At 29.4% G+C, this 6,000-nt stretch overlaps 1 protein-coding gene across 1 annotated transcript in view; it reads left to right on the top strand.

Annotated features, from left to right (window-relative positions):
- Positions 1 to 693: 693 nt before the first annotated feature.
- The window catches only part of MS3_00009862 (uncharacterized protein), a 30,383-nt gene continuing 25,076 nt past the window's right edge, over positions 694 to 6,000 (top strand). Inside the window, exon 1 of the mRNA XM_051218260.1 lies at positions 694 to 3,821. The gene's annotated coding sequence lies outside the window, so the exon portion shown is untranslated. The remainder of the gene's footprint in view (positions 3,822 to 6,000) is intronic.

Genomic DNA, 6,000 nt, shown 5'->3' with positions numbered 1-6,000 from the left:
ACTTAACTAAGGCTGGATCAAATTTTCCATTATCAGCTGATGATTAGGTGTATAGAGATTTTTCAGCATGATAATATTCTCTCACGCAATAGATTAAATAACTTAAAGCTACAATAATATTTTGTTCATAGAATAAACCTCATTATTTGTGAATATTTGTATCCATCTGTTACATAGTATTCGTTATCTTATAGGCACTATTTCTTTTTTCTTCCAATTTCAGTTTCTAAATGTTATTATGTACCGAACTACAGTAACAAGTTTAATACATTTTACATGACAATGAAGATTTAAACGTAGTTTAAATAATTGCATGAGCAATATTATTCAGTTTTTCACATACTTGTAGTTACAATGAATTTGTTCAGTATGATATCAGTTATTTCTAATACAATAACTTCATTTAAATCTTCATTGAGGTTTTATGTTGCCGAAAAGCATATTAAGTAATTAGTATGATATCAGACTTCTATTGTATCATCTGGTATTCCTATAATTACCATATTTTGTTGTTGTTGTTGTCTAACTAACACCTTCCCTATTTTTCATTCAGTTAACCTTCATTTTAAGTGTTATATCCATAAAATTATTAAAAATCGTTAATTCTTTTTAGGTCATTTAAGTCAGACATGTGACCTATTGATATATATGTATATAATTGTTCATAAGCATTCAAATAACTGGTATAGATAGATTATTAGATAGGTAGGTAGCTAAGGAAGTAGATAGTAAAGTAAATGTAATAGACAATAAACAGACATATACAACTAAAAATTGATCATTTACCCTGTAAGGATATTTTTGAATATGATCAACAACAACAAAATTTCCCCATTTAAATTCACTGTTTCATTTGGTTGGTTTATTTATGTATATCTAATCACAGTCTTGTTAGAATAAATCAGAATCTTGTTGTGTGTATATGCACACAACGGAATAGCCATTAACCGCCTACCTCTTTTTTCTAAAAAAAATTTTCCTATTAAATAACAAAACTAAAATACAAATGAAATTTGAACAATATGGTAAATTTTGAAGGACAATCTCTCAATGACCTTGATTAATTTTGTCTATTCTATATTACTGTTGACATATTCTATCCTAGTCAATAATAACTTATCATTTATTTAAAACATTCATTGTATCTGCATTAAACACAATAATAATAATAATCATTGTAAGGATTTATAAATAAAGGTAAGTAAATATATTATAGATTCTTTGTTTCTAGTCAATCATATTTACCTTTCAACGAATGTTAATTATCATCATTTATACTATTATCTATGATATTTAAGTAGTCTCAAAAAATTTAAGAAAAATAATTAATACCCGTTTTTAAGAAAAAAATATTGATTAGTTCTCTAAATAATTAAATTATTTTTCAGAAAAAACAAGATCTAATGTAATTTCATGAAGTATAATATTCATTTATATTCATTTCTATAAACTGGCAGTTTGTTTCATCGTACTTGTGTGTACAATAGGTTTATGGAAATATTGTGAATGAACATTACCTGAATGGGGATTGGTTTAATTAACAGGTTGTCGCAAGTCGATACTTCCATAATAACCTTACATTTTCAGTTGTAAAAATGATGTTATAGTTAGAGAAGATATATACTTCAATATATTTACACTTGAATAATACTATTGCTTCAGTTAAAATTGTATTATTCATCATTTCTGGAGTATTACACATGAATTTTCAATGAATATAAGAATTGAATTGATTCAAACACCATACTCAGTAGAAAACAACGATGATAAAACACTGGATAAGCTATTTTGAGGTCTAGTTGTTGTTAATGTTTTACTTTACAATGGAATTATTCGAACATCAATGGTGTTGGAGATTAGTTAGAAAATGAAATTGGTGTTTGTTAATAGGCTTTTACATTTGAGTCGAGAGATTGAATCTCTGAAGATATCACATTTTGTAGATACATTTCATTGCAATAATCTGTCAGACTAAACTCTTAATACTTAATCTTTTATAGAAGAGCTCAAATAACAACGAATATGTGGTGTTGTGAGATTAGTTTCTTTGACAAACTTTGTAAAACAATAACAACGAACAATATAGTATGAAATGAATACATTTGGTTACTTTGTTTGTCCCAAATCTTCTATATACTCACTGATGTGCATAAATAAATAAAAGGTTATACACATTGAAAATCAGAAACATTGATCCGTTTTTAGTAGAGATATACATATTTTTTCTGTATTTTTTTAGTATTTTTTTATATGTCTATTGTAGATTGTGTTTACAGTTGCATTTGTTAAAACACACAATAGTAAAACATATAGTTCAAGTATTACATAACAGTATTGCTTATAATACCCTTAAATTTAGTAACCATCCGTTTTTACAACTAAACACATAATATCTACTACCAAAGGGCATGTTTTTTTCGAAGATTTTCTGAAAAAAAGATAATCTATGATGCTACTCATCAGTGAAGTTACTCATTAGAATGAGATCATGATTAAAGATGAAAAAATATTAATTTTCCATAATACAAGTAAATTTATTTGCATTACTTTTAAGAAAATACTACATTCAGTAGACAATATTGTATCATGAGTAAAGGTAATTAATTTCTATATCATGCTTCATTTGGATGTTTGGTAGTGACTTTTCAATATCTACTCTTCAGCAGGCTATTAAAAGCTGAATAACCAAGTTATGTTATATAATTTCATGATTTTCTCCATCGTCTCATACTGCAGTGGACATGGAGTCGAGTGGGGACAATCAAATGTACTTATATACAGAGTTGCAGAATGTCTTAGTAAAATATGAGAATCACACTGAATACTTCATTTGCGAGTTTCCGTCATCTTTTCTTCACATTTCGTATTATTCTTCAAGTTCACAATTCCTTTCTATTTTCGCTTCTATCCTCTTCAACTCGAGCTTCTCAGCCTTTTGCTGCCAGGGTTTCCACTTTCAATTAGTGTTACATTCTACTTATGTCTGTGGACATAAGTATCATACACCATAATTTAAGAAGTAAATCATTGTGGTTCTATAAAACTCCGCTGGATTGCACTGCTAAGTATGGTTTTTCACTTTCTTACCCTCTTCTTTATTTTGGGTTTCCTTTTGCTTGTAATCAATAAATCATCTTAATATATTTTGAAGCAAACAGTATTTCATGATCTCCACAAAAATGCCATGGAGCACAATGTATCCGCTCAAATAAAAATAATGTTAAGCAACTATCATCTAAAGATTGTCGTTTAGATAAAGAATTTTTTAATGCTCATTTAATAAATTATTGGGCTTTCAAACCATATTTAGCTTATAAGTGCTTGTGCTTTGAACTTATTAAACTGAAGTAGTTTATGAATTCTTAATACAAAAAAAACTCTTGTGGATTGTTGCTATCAATATGCAAATACAACACCTACAATTAGTCGATTACTCAAAAATGAACACAAATCTCAATTATCTGATCTTCGGAGAAATCAGGACTTAGTGTTATGTCGTCCAGACAAGGGTGCAGGAATTGTCCTTATGGATCGCCTTGACTATATCTCCAAAATATCTTCGATATTATCTGATCCTGTCAAATTCCCCAAAGAAACCGTTCGAAGAAGACACAACTGAAAAAAACTGAACAGATGCTGATTAAAATCCTACGGAAAATGAAAGATGAGTCTATTATCAATTGTGACCTCCATGAACATCTCAAACCATCGGGTACCGTTATACTAAGACTATATGGACTCCCAAAAGTTCATAAGAATAATGTCCCTCTACATCCCATACTTGATATGAACAACTTTCCTTATCACTTGATCGCTAAATGGTTAGTTGACATTTTACAACCTGTTAAAAATCATATGAATAAATACAATTCTCTTAATTCCTTTGAATTTGTCGACTCAGTTAGATATATTAACGTAATTGGTAAGGAAATGTTCCCATTAAATGTCACTTCTCTTTTTACAACTGCTCCTCTTCCAGAAACCAGTTGTTTTTTATGTGACTATACTGAAAATAATAATCCTGATGTGTGTATCCCAAAACATTATCTTAAAGAACTACTTCTACGTTGTACATTCAACGTGCAATTTAGATTTAATGATGTTTCTATAGATAAGCAGATGGAGTTAGAATGGGCTCTCCATTGGGTCCTCTCTTGGCTGATTGTTTCATGGTCAATCTAGAAAATTCGGTACTTTGACCAATAAGTGAGAAATTTCATTTACATAAGAGATATATGGATGATACTTATTATTAATTATGATTATTAATTCTCGGATCCATTATTGTGATGCGATCTTTTCTATCCTCCTATAGACATATATTTTCGTATAACTATGTGTACGAATGTACAGCTTAAGTAAATGAAGTCGTCGAAAAAAAATTTTCTTCGCTGAATTCTCTTTTTCCTATTCAATACACGATCCGTTTATCAATAACGTGGAAATCAGGACATATTTGAATCATTGTATTAAAACTAGTTTATCATTAATTTCAGACATGAAGAAACTGTTCACTGGTGACTCTAAGGACGAAAATTTGTCACTTTACATTGAATGTATTTAAAACAAATAGTTGAAATAACGTTCTTTGGAAACTGCATATTCCTTAGAAAGGTTTGTTTTATCCACATTTTATTATCAGAACGGGGTTTGTGGAAATTGCAGTAATTTTAATAGCTGAATTCAAGAGTCCATGTATGATAGACCACAACTGAAGACCTGGAAGCACTGGACGGCCGTTTCGTCCCAGTATAAGACTCCTCAACAGTGAGCATCCACGATCCCGCACGTGGCATTCGAACCTGGGGCCTATAGGTCTCATGCACGAACGCTTAACCTTTAGACCACTGAGCCAGTGTCCTACGGTGTTAAAGTCTAACATCCATCGATCCATGAATGGCTGCACAACAATTCATCTATTTTCTGAGTAAGATACCTGTTTCTACCCGACACAGATTGGACTTCACTGATCACAGCTTCTCACTAGAACACTAACTTACATCGACTCATAAATTCAACTATTATCCGTTTTTAACCACTTATTTCTTAAAGCCTATCTTTAAGAAAACTAGTAACATGTTTAACTGTTAGGATTTTAAATGTAATACAACATAATAACCATGTTACTCCCATTGCTTCTGTTTAATGAATCCCTATTTTTTCACGTTTTTTAACTTCCCACTTTCCAAACTTGTTAATTATTTTCTCTATTATGAAAATGTTTATAGGATATACAATCACTACTTTACTGACCTGATTTTCAATAACTTTCTTGACCTTTAATGTCTAGTTCTCTACTCATTTATTATATAACTTATTAGTTTATAGATTGTAAATAAAACGTGAACTGATCGACCTGATTTTCCTGATTAGTTAATACTCAAAAATCAATGAAACTGATCTTTTACTAAACTAGAAAAATGACATTGATAGTAGGTCAATTAATTGTAGTAGAACTAGAAAATGATTCACTGTAAATCATAAGTTCTAATTAATTGTTATTCTCTTTAATCGAAATCGAAACTTTTAACTTATTATATGTAAATATACGATATATTTGAACAATATCTTGATAGTATTAAAAGCTATAATGAAATGATCTTTGAGTAGACTATCTAATTTCTAATGTGTATAGTTTAATATGAATGAAGTTGATTCAGAAAAGCTTCAAAATTAAGGTTCTTTTCATTTGGTATCTGGATTAAAAGTTTCAAAACTATCAATGTTTATAAACTAATTATTTTTTCTAGGTATCATTGTCAAGGTTGAACTTGATAGTTTCTAATAAATTGGGCATTGGATAGAAAGTCTGGGTATATTTTTTGTTATATCTTAATGAGTAGAGAAATTTGTATTTCTGACGTTTCGTGACTTATATTAAAGCTACTCCTTCAGAGTAAATAAGTAAACGAATTAAATTAACATAAGTTTAAATAGTACCATCTAATTAAACAAGTTTTCGTAGTTTGCCAGGATGTTTATTTTATTTTTCAGGATAGT

This window comes from Schistosoma haematobium, chromosome 1 (assembly GCF_000699445.3).
Source record: "Schistosoma haematobium chromosome 1, whole genome shotgun sequence".
Classification (NCBI taxonomy): Eukaryota; Metazoa; Platyhelminthes; class Trematoda; order Strigeidida; family Schistosomatidae; genus Schistosoma; species Schistosoma haematobium.
Note: the sequence above shows the minus strand (reverse complement) of the source record. Positions and strands in the feature narration are given on the sequence as shown.